General features: G+C 38.1%; 1 long non-coding RNA gene across 7 annotated transcripts in view; it reads left to right on the top strand.

Moving 5' to 3' along the window:
• Positions 1–10,656, top strand: part of LOC131856115 (uncharacterized) — a 57,262-nt gene extending 46,606 nt beyond the window's left edge. For 2 of the 7 annotated variants that reach the window (XR_009358259.1, XR_009358245.1), the window contains exons 4-7: positions 8,596–9,125; positions 9,448–9,547; positions 9,828–9,919; positions 10,031–10,656. This is a non-coding gene — a long non-coding RNA (uncharacterized LOC131856115). Of the gene's footprint in view, positions 1–8,595; positions 9,126–9,447; positions 9,548–9,600; positions 9,920–10,030 lie in introns of all 7 variants that reach the window. The other 5 variants (XR_009358261.1, XR_009358250.1, XR_009358258.1 and 2 more) reach the window with 5 other exon arrangements.
• The last annotated feature ends 9,482 nt before the right edge of the window (positions 10,657–20,138 follow it).

Genomic DNA, 20,138 nt, shown 5'->3' on the forward strand with positions numbered 1-20,138 from the left:
AAGTAATCAGGCGAACACCAAGGAAGATCCTAGCACAGGAAAAGATAATGGATGGAGGAGCTCATAACCTACTTCAGTGGTCAACTCTACTCCAGATGAAAGAAGTTCTTTTCAAAGATATCAGCACCAAATGCAATCAAGTTGAAGGTGTCATCCATCCAATTCAGGACAAGGTGTTTGAAGTGTTGTGTACCCTTCTTGGCAAGAAGATCGAAGTTGAGACGGATGTGGACCTTCAAGAGTTGGAAGAAAGAGTCAAGGTCATCTTTTGCAAAGATGAGAATGTCATCACAGATGAGCAACGGGATCTAATGTTCACTACTATGCTCCTGATTGAGAAGATCAAGGGACTCGAACCTGGATGGGAAGTTGCTCTTCTCACTGCCTTTGATCAGGTTATCCACTTGGAGGAACGCATGAGGAATCTTCCTGAGATTCCCATTGCTGAGGTTGAAGGAATTGTGTCCAGATTCATTGCATATGCTAAGAAAGAACATTGGAAAGGGAATAAGATTCTAGAAGAAAGGTTGTTATAGAATGATGTGGCATCTTAATTATCATTGGTCTATGTTTCCTCGACTTTTGTGCCAATTAAATATTTGGCTATGCATTTAATAATGTTCATCTAAAAGGGGAACTTTTTGTAACCCTAATTAGGGTTTAGGTGTCAGAATCTCAGCCGTTGATCTTCTTTTGATCTGGGCCGTTCATTGTAATTGAGGATGCTATATATACCCTCACTCATTTTCATTTTGTCATTAGAAATTAGATGATTAGAGATTAGATATTAAGGAGATAGATAGTTAGAGCTTTGGAGAGAAGAAAGTTATTTTGTAGCAAGATTGAGTATTGAAGAAAGAATTTCAAACAATTGTTGTCTATTTTGGCTTTGAGATCAATAAAATATTAAGTTATGGTGTTTTATTGAAATTCTTGTGGCTATCTTCATGGTTGTTTACTCTCTTGAATCATTCTCGGTCGAAGTAGTATTTAAGTTTGAAGGACTAAGTGTTGGGCTTGATCTTTGGTGAGATTCACGTTCCAAACCACTAGCTTCTTACTGATTGTAAGGACGCCTTGTGTGGTCAACTGGAGATATTTAGATTGCTTGAACCTTCAATCATTATTGAACTATTGATATGTATCTTTATGGTAGTATCTATAATTCTTGATGATTTGAAAATCATTAATCACCTTAGAAGATCGCATCAATTCCAGTATAGTTGTAATTCCTTGGCAATACTGAAATTGGTAGAATCTTACCAAGTCTAGCCTACATCGAGTCACTCTTAGGATTAGATTAGAATCCATCTCTCGCAAACCCTATCTTTTGATCTTTTTTGAGAACCTGTTAGCTTTAGGAAAATCCTGTTCCTGCAGATTGAAAACGTAAGGCCCCTTGAAGAAACAACATTCACAACGACCACTGGTGCTTATCCACACGTAGAGATCCAACAACGAAGAACCTTGAAGTCACCCCGATTGATCCTTTTTCGCGATATCTTCAGCATTCAGAGGCTTTACTCAAGAGAGGATAAAGTACCCTTGGGTATTTTATTCTGTGTTTGATAGTGTACAAAATACACGTCAACACATTCCAGACTTCATCACTCACCAACTTGACCTAACTCAGACCTTCAAAGAGGATATTCACTCACCAAGCAAGACACAATTAGCAACAAGAGCAAAACCAGGCCCTAAGGAAGACTTTCAAAGAAACCCTAACCCAGAGTATCCATTGACTCACCTTTAGCTAAAATAGAGCCTGCTATCTTAGTGATCCCTCTGGCAACACTCAGAATGCAAAGGCTAACAGACAAAACCTTAAAAGACCTAAAAAAAACAAACCCCAGAAAGCAAAAAGTAGGGGTCCCCATTTGCAATGGGGTGATGTATGAATACGTCACAATAGTACTATAGGCCTACATCTCATAAAGAACAATCTTAACTTTCTGCTGGACCACAAAATGATTCAATAAAGAGTTACTCATCCAAAAGATAACAAGTTAATAATTATGCACTCAAATCTATCAGGTATAATTGACAGAATAAAGGGGCATTAGTAAAACTGATCAATCCAAATGCAAGTTGTACTATAAGCACTATGGATTCTAGACCAGTGCCTGACATAATGCAATTCTTCCTTTAACTAGCTATGGATCAGTGTTAGTTTTACTTTCAGATTAACAATAAACTCAGAAAATAGATGTTTGTTGTTAGGGTTTTCAACTTAGTGAATGATAGAAAGCAAACAAACAAACAGATGAAAATGAGACAAGACAATATTACCTTGGGAAAATCTCCTAGGAGGAAAAACCCAGCAAGAAGAGATCCTCATATCTGATTATGAATTATACAATATTCTGATTACAACACTTATCTCTTAAGGAGGTCTGAAATGGCCACACTTTAGAGCTGATGTAGATGACTAAACAGTATCAGGTCTGCACCTCAGATTTGCACTTTAGATGCCTTACTCTTGACAACAGTTTGCACCTTTCACTGTAGATATTCACACCTAAGGGCAGCAGATGTAGTTCGCATTCATGCACAATAGACACCTGACTATTTTCGCTTCAACTTGAGAGCTAATTCGCATGATGAGAGGAAAGATATAATTGTGTTAATGAGGTCAAGTGGTTGTTCATTTATATGAGTCATCAGGACCTATTTGAGGTCGGCTTGGAGCTGATCCCTTTTATTTATTTTATGACTTTTGGTTTATAGGGTCGGCCCTATTAGAGGGAACATGTTTCCCTTAGAGTGGCATGTGTCTTTTAGTTATAGGGTCGGCCCTATTAGGGGGAACACGTTTCCCTTTAGTGTGGCGTGTGAGAGGGGAGAGAAGGGCCCAACCCTTGGTGGATTCCAATGTTGCCTTAAGGCAATTGGAATCCGCATCCTACCTAGTTACGATCAACACTCCCTCTTAACTAGGGAGGAAATAATTACATAATCAGAATATCATAATCTTCCATCTTGCACACAAGCAAAGAATGGATTACATAATCAAAATGTTGTAGTCTTCCATCTTGCACACAAGCATAGATTGGAATTACATAATATAGTCTTTCATCTTGCACACAAGCATAGAATGGATCCACCTTACATTGCCCGCAGAGGGTGGAGAGGATCTTTTCTACCATCTTACATTACCCGCAGAGGATGGTTACATTTGCCCCTCCCTGAGAAGAATACCACCTTGCATTGCCCGCAAAGGGTGGTTGATACAACACAATGTAGCACTGAGGTTGAGACTCCTTTTCAACCAATGTTTCATTTTCCACAACACCAAGTCTGTCTCTGAAGTACACAAACTTCACTCTCGACAGGGGCTTGGTAAGAATATCTGCTATTTGATCATCAGTACTGACATACTTCAGCTGAATGGCGCCTCTTTGCACCATATCTCGAATGAAGTGATAATGAGCCTCCACATGTTTTGACTTGTCATGAAACACCGGATTGACAAACATCTTTATACAACTCTGATTATCACAATGAATTACTGTAGATTCCCAAGGTTGTCCAAACAACCCAGCAAGGAGCTTACGAAGCCACACCGTTTCTCTAGAAGCAACACTTGCTGTAATGTACTCAGCTTTAGCTATACTTAGTGCTATTGAGGATTGTTTTCTGCAAGCCCAAGAGATCACTGCGGATCCTAAGCTGAAACAAATGCTAGAAGTGCTTTTCCTGTCCTTGACACTTCCTGCCCAATCTGCATCTGAGTAACCTTCCAAGGTTATTGAAGTGTTAAGTGGATACTTCATCCCATAACCAATTGTGCCTCGCAAGTATCTTAGGATGTGCTTTGCTGCAACAAGATGAACATGTTTAGGCATGCTCATGAACTGGCTGAGAGCATTCACTACATAGCATATATTTGGTCTAGTGTTAACTAGATTCATTAGGGATCCAATCAATTGTCTATACTCAGATGGATCTGCAAAATCAGAGTTAATTGCATAAACACTCAACTTCTTTAAGTTACATTCCATAGGAGTAGACATGGGTTTACAGTCTATCATTCTAAATCTTTTCAAGATATCAATAGAATACTTTCCTTGACTTAAGAAAATTTCGTTAAATCTTTGCCATACTTCTAGTCCTAGAAAATGATGCATTAGACCTAAATCTTTCATTTCAAATTTTGAAGCTAATTCTTTCTTACATTTAATGATAAGCTCATCTTTACAAGTAAGAAATAAATCATCCACATATAGAACCAGAATTAGCATTTCATCATTGGATGTTTTGAAGTAAATGTTAGAATCAACATCATTTTTACAAAATCCTAAACTTAATATGTATTTATCAATTCTTTCATACCAAGCACTAGGGGCCTGTTTGAGGCCATATAGAGCTTTCTTCAATCTGCACACATGAGTATCTCTTTCATGAATCTCATAACCCTCAGGTTGTTCAATATAGACTTCTTCTTCAATGACACCATTAAGGAAGGCAGTCTTAACATCCATTTGATGTAGCTTCCAACCTCTAGTTGCAACAATAGCTATTATAGTTCTAATAGAAGTATATCTAGCAACAGGAGTAAATGTTTCTTCATAATCTCTGCCTTCCTTCTGAGAAAAACCACGAGCTACAAATCTAGCTTTATATTTTTTCAATACTACCATCAGCATTATGTTTAATTTTAAATAACCATTTAGAGGAAACAATAGATTTACCTTTGGGTCTAGGCACTATGTCCCAAACATCATTCTTGATGATTGACTGATATTCTTCATCCATAGCAAGCTTCCAGGCATGATGGTTCAAGGCTTCTTCAACATTGCATGGCTCAGACTCAATGAGATTGCTCATCAATGCAACATAGTTGGAGAATACTTGAGGTCTCTTGCTTTCTTTGAAGGTGCCACTAGGAGCTGCAAATCTTTCAGCTTCTTGAATGGTGTTTCTCACCCAAAGTGGCCTCTTTTTACTAACAACAATGTCACTAGGTATATCAGTGGGATTCATGGGCTCAGGTAAGTCATCGTGCTCTTCTTGAGGTGGAGGCTCAACAGACTCCCTCTGAATCTCAAGGTTAGTATCAATATTCATATCTTGATTATTATTAACCTCATCAACAACAAGTGAACCTTTTGATTTCTTAAAAGCAATATCTTCTTCAAACGTAACATCCCTACTTACGTCAACATACCTTTGACCTGGAATGTAAATCCTGAAGGCTTTGGAAGATTCACTATATCCAACTAGCATCCCCTTCTTTCCGGAAGGTTCCAACTTAGTTCGCTTTTCTTTAGGCACATGAACATATATAGGACTTCCAAAAATTTTCAAGTGGGTGATGTCAGGTTTGGATCTTGAGAAAGCTTCTTCAGGAGTCATATTCTTTAGAACACGGTGGGGACATCTATTCTGAATATAGACTGCTGTTCTAGAAGCCTCAGCCCAAAGAAAAGTTTGCAAGTCTTGATCATGGATCATAGCCTTTGCAGTCTCAACAGTAGTCCTATTCTTTCTTTCAGCAACTCCATGTTGCTGAGGGTTGTAGGGAACACATAACTCTCTCTTAATTCCTGACTCAACACAAAAGTCATAAAAACTGCCAGAGGTATACTCACCTCCATTGTCAGACCTTAAATATTTAATTCTTTTACCAGAAATGTTTTCAGCCGATGCCTTAAATTCTTTAAATCTATTTAAGACTTCATCAGATTTTTTAGTTTTTAAGAAATAAATCCAAGTTTTCCTAGAGAAATCATCTATGAAGATTACATAGTAGAGACATCCACTAGGAGAAGCTACGGACATAGGTCCACATAAATCAGAATGAACAAGTTCTAATTTTTCTTTAGCTCTACTTTCACTTCTATGAAAAGAACTTTTAACATTTTTACCCATAGCACAACCTTTACAAGTATCATCATGAAATTGATTGAGTTTAGGCATACCTTTAACTATCCTTCCGAGGGAAGAAAGAGCTTGAAAGTGTAAGTGTCCAAGCCTTCGATGCCATAGCTCACAGGATTCAGGGGCCTCATTAATGAGGGCTTGAATAGGGTTAGTGGAGAGCTTATACAAACTATCATATCTATTTCCAATAACACGAGCAGATTTAAAACTAGATTTCTTAGGCCAAGCAAGTACTTTACCCTCAAAAAATGCTACTTGATAACTTTTATCTTCTAGAGCGGAAATAGAAATTAATTTTTTTTAAATCCAGGAACAAATAAGATATCACTAAGGTGAAGTGAAATACCAGAATTTAAATTTAAAGAGGTAGTGCCAGAACCTCTTACCGAATATCGAGCATCATCACCAATTACCACATGTAGACTGGTATCCTTTTCTACTAAGTCTGAAAGATGCTCACGATAGCCTGTGATGTGTCTGGAAGCACCACTGTCAATCAGCCATGTGTTACTTACTATCTGCAGGTATGTTGCTTGACAAGGCAGAAATGAATAAGAAGTCTTCATTTTGTTCTGAGACCTCATTTAGGTTGGCTTCCCTTTGCGAGGGTTCATTCTGACATTCTTTAGCATAGTGACCATATTTGTCACATCTAAAATATTGAACACAAGAGAGATCTCTTGGCTTCTTCCAAGAATTCTGAGAGCTGGGAGGTCTGAATTCTCTATTCCTCTTAGGATTCTTCTTCTTCCAATTATCACCTTTCTTGCATTGAGTTGCAAGCATATGTTGATCATCCACTTGAGGACTCTTGAGGACTCTTGAGTTTTCCTCTTGTGGCAAGGCGAGATTCCTCATGAAGACAATCGTTCCGAAGACGATCAAAGGTTGGGAATTCAGATCTCCCACTTATGGATTGAATGAAGCAATCCCATGAATATGAGAGACCATTCAATGAGATCATGACAATGTCCTTGTCCTTGTCCTCTATGTTATGACCAATTGAGCCTAGTTGATCCTTTAGTTCAGAGATCTTCATGTAGTAAGACATAATTGAATCTTCTTTTGCCATTTTAATGTGAAGTAATTGTTACTTTAATGCAATTGCTCTACTGAGGTTATTGATTTCATAAATACCTTCTAGATGTTTGAATATCTCTTTGGCTGTAGTGAATTTGGAGATAGAGGTGACAAGGTGATCTCTGACTGAGTCAATGATGAGCTTTCTAGCTTTGAGGGCATTCCTTTTAAACTGCTTTAGTTCTTCTTGATCTGTGGGCGCAGTCAGCTCTTTGTCTTGTACAAACTGAAGGAGATCATCTTCCTCAAGAGCAAGTAGGATGTGAACCTTCCAGGCAGCAAAGTGAAGTGCCCCTTCGAGCCTATCTTCAACTTTCAGCCCTGTCATTGTCCTGACTGAAAATGAAACAACAAATTGGAAATAAAAGACTACTGAAATCTGAAAGTTAATATATATATATGTAACCTAGAGCTCTGATACCATGTTAGTTTTACTTTCAGATTAACAATAAACTCAGAAAATAGATGTTTGTTGTTAGGGTTTTCAACTTTGTGAATAACAGAAAGCAAACAAACAAACATATGAAAATGAGACAAGACAATATTACCCTGGGAAAACCTCCTGGGAGGAAAAACCCAGCAAGAAGAGATTCTTAGATCTGATTATGAATTATACAATATTCTGATTACAACACTTATCTCTTTAGGAGGTCTGAAATGGCCACACTTTAGAGCTGATGTAGATGACTAAATAGTATCAGGTCTGCACCTCAGATCTGCACTTTTGTCTTCATTAACCAGTAACCTGATCTGCACTTTAGACGCCTTACTCTTGACAGCAGTTTGCACCTTTCACTGTAGATATTCACACCTAAGGGCAGCAGATGTAGTTCGCATTCATGCACAACAGACACCTGACTATTTTCGCTTCAACTTGAGAGCTAATTCGCATGATGAGAGGAAAGATATAATTGTGTTAATGAGGTCAAGTGGTTGTTCATTTATATGAGTCAAGAGGACCTATTTGAGGTCGGCTTGGAGCTGATCCCTTTTATTTATTTTATGACTTTTGGTTTATAGGGTCGGCCCTATTAGAGGGAACACGTTTCCCTTAGAGTGGCATGTGTCTTTTAGTTATAGGGTCGGCCCTATTAGGGGGAACACGTTTCCCTTTAGTGTGGCGTGTGAGAGGGGAGAGAAGGGCCCAGCCCTTGGCAGATTCCAATGTTGCCTTAAGGCAATTGGAATCCACATCCTACCTAGTTACAATCAACAATCAGGTTAGGGCATAGACCATGGTAGAAAACTTTAACATCAGGTAAGAGAACACCTTATAATGCTAACATGATTTACAAAGAAGGTAACGGTTATCACTTATCCTACTCAGATTTCAAAACCAGTTGACTAATTCTTTTGCACAATAATTGCACAATCCATGTAGATCTCACTGCCACTATTCTCACAGTAGTAATACAGTATCAGGTAAAACTCAGCATTACCATTTTTCACAATAGCAGTATTCAAGATACTGCAATGAAATCAAGTATGTTGCATTTTTTTGTAGAAAACAGAATAAAAAACGCATTGCAAAATTGTAAAGCTTTGTACTTCCAGCAGTTATCTACATAAGTTTCATGTTAAATTATTCTGCAAAGATTTAAAAACCTTATATGTGCCTGATATGACTTGCAGGTAGAGGAAGGAGAGGAAGATGATGAAATCGACAACCTTATTAAATCTAAGAAGATGAAAAAGAAAGGATTTGTATGCTCACCACAGGAAACTGCAATGCTTATTGAGCAATTTCTGGCTAAGTTTGAAGTTGCAGCCGAGGAAGATATCGAGTTCAACTGGCAATCCAGACAGCAATTAATAAGCTTAAAATGTTACCTCTGCTAACTGAGGCCCTGTCCAAGTGAGATGTTCTATGGTTATGATGTGCCTTGTCCAAAGGGAATGTGCTCTGTGTTTAGCTTTCCAACCTATCAGTATTGTTGTAAAACAATTGGCTGTTCCAGGCAACAGTTGCAGCAAGAATTCTTAGACTTAGGGATACTTCTCGTTTTAAAGAATTGTGTTGAGCTGCTGCCAGATGGATGTTTGCCTAATATAAATCTTCAGACTACAATATTGAAGATCTTAACAGATGTGAGGCGATATCTTTTATATCTGACTTCTTTACCTGTTTTATTACAATTGCAGTCTCAGAAATTCTCTCATGGGTGAGCTGATGCTTCCCTTTGCTAATTCATAAATTATGCCTTTCATTCCTAATTGACTATTTAAGTTGCAATATGTGTGACAAACGCTTTCTTCTTTCCTTGTAATGTTTGAGTTCATCTCATAATATACAAGAATTTTGCATTTATGCATATGATAGATTTTCCACAGCTAAATATAATTAGATATATTCTTCATGAATAGTCATTTACAAGAACCCATCTTTCATAAATTTTAATGACCTACATAAATCATCCGTCTTGTTCTTTATTTGCCACTGCTCTGTAAATCAGGACTGACTTCTCAAGCATTTCATTACTGCAGTTACCAACTTACCAGTAAACATTGAACAGTTTGTTAGGAGGAACTACTTAAGAAAAGTAGAATTGGAAAGGTATAACTTCGTCTCTTCTCGATTGCCCAGGTATGTTGTTATGCTTTCCAAAGCTTGTTTAACAAATAACTTTTCAAATTCAGATTACCATGTTACTGTCAAATTCAGATGAGCAGATACCATCTAATAGAAAGCTTGCAAAAGATCTCGTTGACAAATGGGTAATTGAAAAAATAATAAAAATGTGAGGTTTTATTTTTCTTCAAGTCTTAGGGACCCTGATTGTTTGATTTTAATTGTTGTATTTTTTAAACTGTCTTGTTTGTGGAATGAGGGGATGAATAGGCTAAATTGATCCCATGAGATACAGATCCAACCAATAATCTAAAAGAGTACTAGATATGAAGACATGAGAGCCTTTGGTGAAGAAAGAGTTCCTTATAGAAGGCCACCACCAAGCAAGTACTGGATTTGTAACTATTATCTATAATAACTGTTAGATTTATTTTCTTACAAATTTTTTGTTGCCTGCTATAAAGACTATGAATCTTAGTTATATTGTTGTGTGATCAGATGAAGCAATAACTGAAGAAAGGCTATGGCGTTGAGGTTTGAAGATGATGGTGATGGTTTTGATTTTTCAGAACTTTCACAATAAGTCTCACATTTTAACTTTTATCCTTAAGTAAGGTGTTTTAATTTATACAGTTCTTGCATTGACCTATTTCATAATTTTAACTGTAATTTTGAATGTTTTATAGGGAACCTAACAGACTTACTAAAGTATGTGGTGTGTCCTCAATCAAAGATTGATCCAGGAGAAATCTGAGCTCGTAACAATATGAACGGTGGAGAAAGTTAGATTTCCATGAATCTGTTATGATTTAAACCTAGGATCTCACATTTTCTATCAGGATGTTCTCTAACCACTTGTAAAGTGGCTGGAGAACATCCTGCCAATTTACAGTCTAGATTGTAAATTGTTAACTGCACCACAACCCTCTCCTCTCCTTGCTCTGCCCTTTGCTCCCAATCTACCAATACCCTCTATATCAGATATCAGATTCAAAAACTTCAATTCGTTTTTCCATCAATAGACAATTCACTTTTCTCTTTCTAGATTAGCTTGTAGGCTTTACAGATTATAGTTACAAAATTACACATTTTCACAACATTCCCAGTTTTAAATTTTTTTTTTTTCGAAAATCATAATACTTATCTCATGTGGCTGTTTATATGCAATTTGTGTTTAAATTTAAGCAGATTAAGTGTTTTAATAATTTTTTTTAATCAGGTTAAAGAATCAATTGGAATCTATTTTAGTGGGAGCTGTTATTGCATAAAAATTCTAAATAAGCTTTGACATGTGGTTCCACAATTTTTTTATGGCATTTTTAATTGGGGGAAAAGAATGACAAAAGAATGACATATGACTCCGCAATTTTTTTCTGACATTTTATTCGTGTATCTGAGTTTTAATTAAATAATTTATTTAAGAATACAATTTAAGATGTACTAAAAAAATTGAGCAGTGGCTGTGAGCCAAAATAAGCTAAACAGCCGCATAGGGACCTGCCCTAAGGAAATCTATTTTACTATTCAGGGTATCAGTAGTCAATGTCTGCATGGGGACCAACCCTTAGGAAATATATTTTACTATTCAGGGTATCAGCAAGAAATATGTTTTACTATTGTAATCTTGAAGTTTGTCCTTTTCATAGATGCATAGGTTTTTTTTTATAGGTGTGTAGTTTATTCTATTTGATTAGCTACATAAAACTTAATCCCCTAAAATCCACCTAGTCAACTTAAATATTGTTTTATTCATAAAACTACATAAAATTGGTTTAGCTCACTCACTAATAACATGTATATTTTTTCATGGTCATCTTTATGTAGTGTCCACCTATGTGTTGACGTGTATTTTATACACCATCATACACAGAATAAAATACCAATAGGCATCTTATCCTCTCTTGAGAAAATAGTCTCTAACTGCTGAAGATTCGCGTAAAGGATCAGTTAGGAAGACTCCAAGGTTCTGTTAGTAGGGTCTCTACGTGTGGACAAGCTTCCAGCGGTATGATGTGATTTGCTATTTCCTTCAAGGGGTCTTACGCATTCCGAAAGTTCAAAGATTTTACTAAAACTAAAGGAACTTTTCAAAAAATAACAAAAGAGTAGGGTTTTTTAAGAAGTCTAATCTAATCTAACCCTATGAATGACTTAGTATGGACAAGACTTGGCAAGATTCAACCAACTTCAATTTCGCCATAAGATAACAACTCTATTGAAATTGATGCGATCTTCTAAGGTAACAAAATGATATTCAATGCATCAAAGATCAAAGATACTACCACGAAGGTACATATCTAAGATACAATAATGATTGAAGATTAAGGGATTCAAGGTATTCTCCAGTTGACCACGCAAGGCGTTCCTACAATCAGCAAGAAGCTAGTGGTTTGGATTACGAATCCTACCAAAAATCAAGTCTCACACAATGTCCTTCAAATTAACACACTACTTTGATTGAGCATGATTCAAGTAGATTAAACAACCATGAAGATAACGAAGAAAGTTGCAACAAAACACTATAACTTCAATATTTTATTGATTTCCAAGTCATCATGTACAACAATTGCTTAAATTCCTCTCTTCAAAACTCAATCTTGCTACAAAATAAAATTGCTTCTAACTTCTAATCTCTTAGCTATCTCTCTTCTCTATTACATCAACTATTGACTATTACACTATTACCAAATGAAATGAAAAATGGGGTATAAATAGCATCCCCAATTACAATGAAAGGTCTAGATCGAAAGTAGATCAACGGTCAAGATCATGACACCCAAACCCTAATTAGGGTTTGTTACAAATGGCCTCCTTTTTACTGAACAATATTAAATGCATAGCCAAATATTAAATTTGGCACAAAAACCTAGGAGACATAAACCAATGACAAATAAGATGTCATGTCATTTGTAACAACCTTTCATCTAGAATCTTATTCCCTTTCCAATTCTCTTTCTTAGCATATGCAATGAATCTTGATACGATTCCTTCGATTTCTGCAATTGGAATCTCGGGAAGATTCTTCATACTCTCTTCCAAGTGGATGACCTGATCGAATGCATCTAGAAGAGCTGCGTCCCAAGTAGATTCAAGTTCCTTTGTTCTTTCAATCAGGAGCATGATGGCAAACATCTGATCATATTGCTCATCTGTAACATTTGCGTCCTTACAAAAGATGACCTTGATTCTATCCTCTAATTCCTGCATATCCACATCTGTCTCGACCTCGATCCTTCTACCAAGAATGGTACGAAGTACCTCAAATACTCTGTCCTGGATCGGATTGATCACCTCCTCAACTTGGCCACATCTAACACTGATGTCTTCGAAGAAAACATTCTTCATATGGAGTAAAGTTGACCACTGAAACAAACTGTGAGATTCCCCATCCAAGATCTTCTCTTGCGCTAAAACTTTCCTTGATGTGTGTCTAATAACTTTCAAGACAGGAATGATAACATCCTTGGTATGGGCGAATGCAGCTACTGTTATCATCAAATTGTGGATTATCTCAAGAACCTGGATAGCTTGATGAATAATCTTCATCATCCTTGTTACAAATTCTATGGCCACTGTATGAGATCTATCCATCCAATTACTTGTACGTTGAACCATGTTCCTGAATCTTTCTGCCTCACTGATTGATTGAAGTGGAAGTGCTTGCACTGGTGATCTAGCTGGATCCTGACGTCCCAAAGGTTCATTGATGTGACTGAAATATGTCCTCCATGCACCGACCTCTCTCTCAAGCTTTCTATTCTTCTCCATTTCTTCTCTAAGCTTGTCCTTCAATGCCTCAAATGAATCGGTGGCATCATCTAAAGTCTGCTCTGCTGTAGATGGTCCTAGCTCAAATGTCTGTATATCATATTCTTCTGCTAGGATCTCACCTTCATATTTATCTGCTGCCAGTGTAGCTATCTGCAGTTTTCTGGATCCAGTCTCATCTCGAATCATCTTGGACATCTTGGTAGCCTTTCTCTTCTCTGTCACTTCCTGGGAATGTCCAACAAGGCTCTCTAAATCAATTGCACTGTCCTCGTCCTCTACTACGATCACCTTAGTTAATCTTTCCTTCAACCAATCTGGGATATTTGATCTTGTCTCTTGAACTTGAATCTCTTTATGTACTATTTCCTCTTCGCTGGGAGGAGATGTCATTTCATTATCTTCTTCTAACTCATAGTCCTGGAGAGATCCATTTGGTGAACCCTGCTGTGCCTGTCCTTCTTCCTGCCTGACATTCTGTACCATAGACTCCATGGATTCTTCCACTTGAATTGTTCTCTTCTCAGGTCTAGAAGAAGTACCGGATGATCGATCTCTGTTAGCCTCTTGTTTCCTCTTGGAAGACTCTTTCTTTTCTGACCTTTCTTTTCTCTTCGAACCCCTTGGATGGAGATTGCCCTCACTGGCACATCGAAGGTTTCCTTCACCTGAATTTCTAGGATTAGGATTGCCTTCACTCACACTAGCTCCACCTTCGGCTGGTTTCTCTTCCAAAGTGAACGTCATAGCTATACCTTGTTCTCCCAACTTCTGATGTTGTCTGTCAACCCATCTGCGAGTACAAGACAAGACTGGTGCCATCAAAGTATCTAGATCCATGACCTCGGGCTCATTCCAATCTAAACTTATTGTTTTGCTTTCTCGATCATAGGAAGACTGGATATTCCTGCCACTGTCCTGAGCTTGGTCGGCCACTCTATAAATCCTGCATTTCCTGATGAAATCCAAAGGCAATCTCGAATGCATTTTCCGTTTCACTTCAAGATCATCTAAGAGATTTATCATAAAATCTTCTATTTGGTACTCATGCCTAAACTTTCTGCCGACTGTCTCCTCTAAATGTCCATGTGGATCAAAGCTTTCTCTCAAAGCAAAAGATGAAAAAGCATACAAGGCTAACTCCTTCTCTGCGTCATCCATAGCTAAAGCATTAGGACATACCTCAACTGAATTGCCCAAAATGATAGGTACTGGAACTCCATTCTGATGTCTGTGTCTGAATGCCTTCACATATGCTGCCAACTGTCTCGTTACTTCAAGTAACACAATTCTGTCTGTCGGATATCTCGGCAACATGTATGGAGGTAAAGGACATCCATGTACTCTAATATAAGTGAACTTGGGAAACTGAATGAACCAAGCACCGTACCTCTTTATGAATTCCTCTGCATCCTGAGATAATTTGTTGTGAATCCCACCTTGCAACGTCCTTGTGATGTTCATCGTGAAGGTATCATTAACTAACTTGTAGTTACTTCCTGGCGGATGATGCAAGTAGGCATAGGAATCACAAGCTCTGACCTCGCCGGGTCCTCTTCCAATCACTCCTCTGTGAGGTAGTCCTGCGTACTCAACACTCCTAATCAAGGCATAGATGACATATGAACTCATGTAGAAAGACTTAGTAGCCTTGAGTCTTCTCAACTGTACGTCCAAGCAATGGCTAATCATCCTAGCCCAATGTATGGTACCTTTCCCTTGAACAATCACCTGGATGAAGTAAAACATCCACTTCTCAAAATAGAAGGCGTGAGGGGCTCCTGTAACTCGGTTGAGCATGGTAATCAAATCTCTGTACTCCTCTTGGAAATCAATCCTGTGTGGTGTGTTCGGGACCTTGCTGAGACGGGGACGGCTCTTAAGTAGCCAGTTCTTATTGATTATGCTTAGACAATCATCTGGATCATCTTCGTACATTGATTTGGCTCTTTCTATGCTCTTGTATATCATGTCCCTGTGCTCTGGAAGATGGAAAGCTTCACTTATAGCTTCCTCTGAAAGGTATGCCAAAGTGTTTCCCTTATTGGACACGATCGTTCTGGACTGTGGATTATAGTGACGAGCACACTCGATCATCAACTCATGGCACTGAATAGCTGGAGGAAAGCCTGCCGCCTTAATGATGCCACTTTCAATTATCCTCCAGGCGACAGGTGATGGCTTGCCAATGTAAGGGACATCTCGAAACTTTTTCGTGCTGAAGTTCTCCAAGTTTGTATCTCCAATGTTGCTCCACTTCGACACGATCTTGGTCTCCACTTCTTCGGTCTTCTGATCTTCTTTCATGAGAGCTGAACGACTGGTGGATGCTCCCGCCTTCGGGGTTGCCATACCTACACAACATTTCATAATGAGAAGCTAGATTTTGCAATAAATAACATAGATTAGAGAATAAATTTTAGGAAACTTCATGATAAGTCTTTGAGTTATCATTTCCTAAAATAAAACGATTGAGCTAGGAATTCAAAAATTCAAAATTCAAAATCTAGGCTATGACGATCAACTAATAAAACAATAAAATCAAATCGCCATACCTCAAATCGAGAGCTAACTCTAGAATGCAAAATAAAAAGGATTCGCCTAGGCAAAATTGACGTATAAATAGCTTCGATGTGATCTCTCCTTTAAAATATCAATTTCACCACCTTTTGAGTTGTCTTTGACGTGATCTTCAAGCCTTGGCAAATTCGCCCAAATGAAAACTTTAAGTTCGCACCACCTTGCTTGGAATGAAATTCGCTCCACCTTGGATATCAATTCGCACTTCTTCCTTTGATCGCATATGAGATGAAAACGATAATGTGAAAATAATGATTTTCACCTCCCCTTTATAGCGTTCACCTCTTACCACCATATAGGCTGACTTTGGTAAAATAAAGCAATTTTTAAACGATTTTTTAATAAGTAATAAAGGCCGACCTCCATATCTTAGCGCTCTTTTGATTTTTTAATTAATAATTAATTAAATGCCTCTGTTTTTTAAATTATCAAATTCGATTTTTTAAAGGCAAAATAATTAATAAATGTTAAGCGCAACATTTAAATGCTAATTTATTGAATTTCAAAAATTATCGATTTAGCATTTAAAATAAATTCAAAAATATTTGCTTGAGCGCCAAAATTTGAAAATGAAATAAACATACCTCATCGCCCTGGTCCCTGACTCAGGGACAGGAGCGATCCATCAATTTGGTCTTGATCTTTGCATTTTTGACGTCCAAAGTCTTCATCTCTACGTTGGATTTGGCATGTTCGTTGAGTCCTTCGAGCTAGATCGACTTGCATGTGTGAATGAGTGCCTTAGGATGTATTATCGCCCTGGTCCCTTGGAGAGGGACAGGAGCGATCCAAATATTTTCACTTGAAATTCTCCATTTTTGATATCAACTCCTCCTTCATCACCTTTTAGAAGACGTTTCAAACCCTGTACAACTTTATTTTGCGGTGATCTTTAAAGGATAACATGTGTTTTGGCAAATATCGCCCTGGTCCCTTGGAGAGGGACAGGAGCGATCCTTATAATTTCTCCTTGACCTGGCATCTTTAATTTCTAATCTTCATTGTAGGGCGAATAATAACATTGTTTGTTCATTCCATGCTTGTTCCACTTGATTTTTGCAAGGCATTTAGACTTTAGAAAGATTATCGCCCTTGTCCCTTGGAGAGGGACAGGAGCGATCTTGAAGCTCTAGCCAAAATGCGTCATCTTCCAACCTTGGTTCCTCATTCATTGCCTTTTAAAGGACGTCCTTGATCTTGTGTAAACTTGCCTTGACATGCATTTGAAGGAGAATGAAGGATCCTATGCAAATCGCTCTGGTCCCTTCCTGAGGGACAGGAGCGATATAACCTCTTTGTTCAATTTGGTGATCGTTTAACGTTTGAAACCTTTGTAAATCATCTTCAAATGACACCTTATACCTTGTGTGATCTCGAAAAACCTTGACTTGGCATGAATTTGAAGGAAAATGAAGGATCCCATACAAATCGCCTTGGTCCCTTGGAGAGGGACAGGAGCGATATAGCTTCTGTGTTCAATTTAAGGATCTTTTAACGTTTGAAGTCTTTGTATATCACCTTCTAATCATGCCTTGGACCTCTTACAACCTTGCAAAACCTTGACCCCACGTGATTTTTGCATGAATTGGCCAATATAATAAACATCGCTCTGGTCCCTTGGAGAGGGACAGGAGCGAACTTCAACACTTCGAGCTTATGCTTGCGTTCTCCAACTTGTAATTGCTATCATCGTGTAAAACGTAGTCTTTTTGATCCCCTTGGTCGCTTGACACTTGCTTAACTTTTGAAATCTATGCCTTTATGGAAATATTGCTCTGGTCCCTTCCTGAGGGACAGGAGCGAATTAGGACATTTGGTGAGGTTCCTTCAATATTGGCAACTTTGGATACTTCGTGCTTGATTGAAATGTCTTGAAATGTCCTTGCCACCTTGTTCTCCGTCTTGGAATGTCTTGAACTTGAATAAGAAGTAATATACTCATTACATCGCCTTGGTCCCTTGGAGAGGGATAGGAGCGATCTTGCTCTTGTAGGCTTCACTTTACTTCATATCCTTCAAAAATTATATTCAACGGATTCGCAATGTTCCATTCCATTCATCCATGCCTTGAGACCCTTTCAAACTTGGCAAGAAAATCATCTAAGACAAAAATCGCTCAGGTCCCTTCCTGAGGGACAGGAGCGAACTAGGACATTTGGGATCCTTGTTGGTGTTTCAAAATCTTCAATTTGTCTTCAACGGGTTCAACTCATCGTCTTTCTTGCCTTCAAACTTATAACTTGCTTGATCTTCGCTTAGTACATGTCCTATGAAGAATATTGCTCTGGTCCCTGGGAGAGGGATAGGAGCTACAATGTACTTCGCCTTGGTCCCTGACTGAGGGACAGGAGCGATTTTGGCATTCTGGACCATTTTTCTTCATGTTTGCACTTCAAGTTATATTCATTTGATAAAACATATCTCCTTGGACCTTTTCGAATCATCAAGTCATCAAAATCCTGCAAGGACAAAGCAATATTCGATTTGTAGCTCCGGTCCTTCACTGAAGGACAGGAGCGATTTTGCTCCTATAGGCCAAAATAACATGATTTTACACATTTTATCACTTCACAAGGCGAAAACAAATCATTTACAATGCTCGGGATCAAAAATCAAAAAACTCAGAATTTGGTCAAAATTGGTCAATTGGTCAAAATTCACATTCCATCATCAACACTTAGACAAATTTAAGCTCTGCATTCAACATTCCAATTGAAAATAGACCATTTTGGCGAAATCATTGCATTCGAAATTGCATCCTACGAAAGGAAGCTCAAAAAGCTCTCAAAACCGACTGGATTCTGGTCTGAAAAGACGACAATTAAAACCCTAAGGCTTGACCCTAAATCCAGACAACTGACAATCTAACAAAACCCTAAAAAGCAAAGCGAAAGGCGAGCGAAAAACGAGCAAAAAGAAGGGGTCCCCATTTGCATGGGGCGATGTGTGAAATGGTCACAACATCTGGCGACACCACTGAGAAATGTTGCAAAACATTTGGGAATCAATCTTTCTAAAAGAAAACCCAGAAAATCTCCCTCAACAAAACCAGGAGTTAAGAAACACTTACAAGAAGAGACCATCATATCAAGACAAAGTATCAAGTCCATAGTTACCCATGTGTGTGCAAATGCGTTAATTCCCCTCAACAAGACAATCATGATCTTCAGATTCCCCTGTGATAAGCTACGTAGTTCGTCTAAACTCCAAAAGCATCCTGGATAGAGCCTCGGTGCCAGTCAGACGTCCATATTCCCGGCGAGGTTATCGACGCAAGCTCACAAATATTGCTCCATTGCCAGCCAGGCGTCTATAGCCCCGATGGAGTTATTCGTAAATTCCCTTTAGCCAATTTGATATTTCTTTTTAGCTCATCTTCTTTCTTTTGATTTTTTCTCATTTTTTCATCTTTTCTTTTGATATTGCTTTTCAGTTCCGTCAATTCTTTGGCTTGTGAGTAGTGAAACTCACTAGGGTTTGAGGATTGCGGTGGCGCTGAAGTTAGACTTTAGATTTTTCACTGATCACAGCTTCGCCTGGAAACCATAATGACTCGGAGATTATAATTGTGTAAAAATATAATAACTGGAGGACAAAAATACGTGAGTTCAATAAGCTAATCTACTTCAATGCAAATACGTCCTGACTCAAAGCTTTATTAAAAGAAACTCCCTTTGTATTTCCAAAAGACCTCATGATTTTCCAAATGCATCCAACAACCTAGCAGGAAGTCAGAGCGTTACATAACAAAATCACCCAATGTCAAATGGATACCCCTCAGGACAAAACAACTAACCTAAAACAAAACACCTAAACTAAGAAAACGAAAACAAAACAAAAGGCAAACCAAAGCGAAAAACAAAACAAACAAACGAAAAACAACGAAAGCAAACTAAACTAACTATGTACAGGGGAAGGCCTGAGCATCTTAGGACTGGAAATAATGTTTGAGATACCTCCCATTGACAGGCAACGGGATGTCTTCTCCAGTTAAAGTCTGCAACCTAAATGCATTTTCTCCCAATATCTCTGAAATTTGATAAGGGCCTTTCCAAAGCTTATCAAACTTATCATGTTCCCCTCTTTTCTCATGTGCTTTGTCCCAATACAGGACGAGATCTGAAATTCGGAATGCCTTGACTCTTGCTTGTCGATCAAACCATCTCTTCACCACTCCTTGGTGTTTCGCAAAGTTCTCTAATGCTTGATCTCTCTTTTCTTCCAGGTTCATTAACTGCGTCAATCGGGCTTGCACTGC

This window comes from Cryptomeria japonica, chromosome 1 (assembly GCF_030272615.1).
Source record: "Cryptomeria japonica chromosome 1, Sugi_1.0, whole genome shotgun sequence".
NCBI classification, from domain to species: domain Eukaryota; kingdom Viridiplantae; phylum Streptophyta; class Pinopsida; order Cupressales; family Cupressaceae; genus Cryptomeria; species Cryptomeria japonica.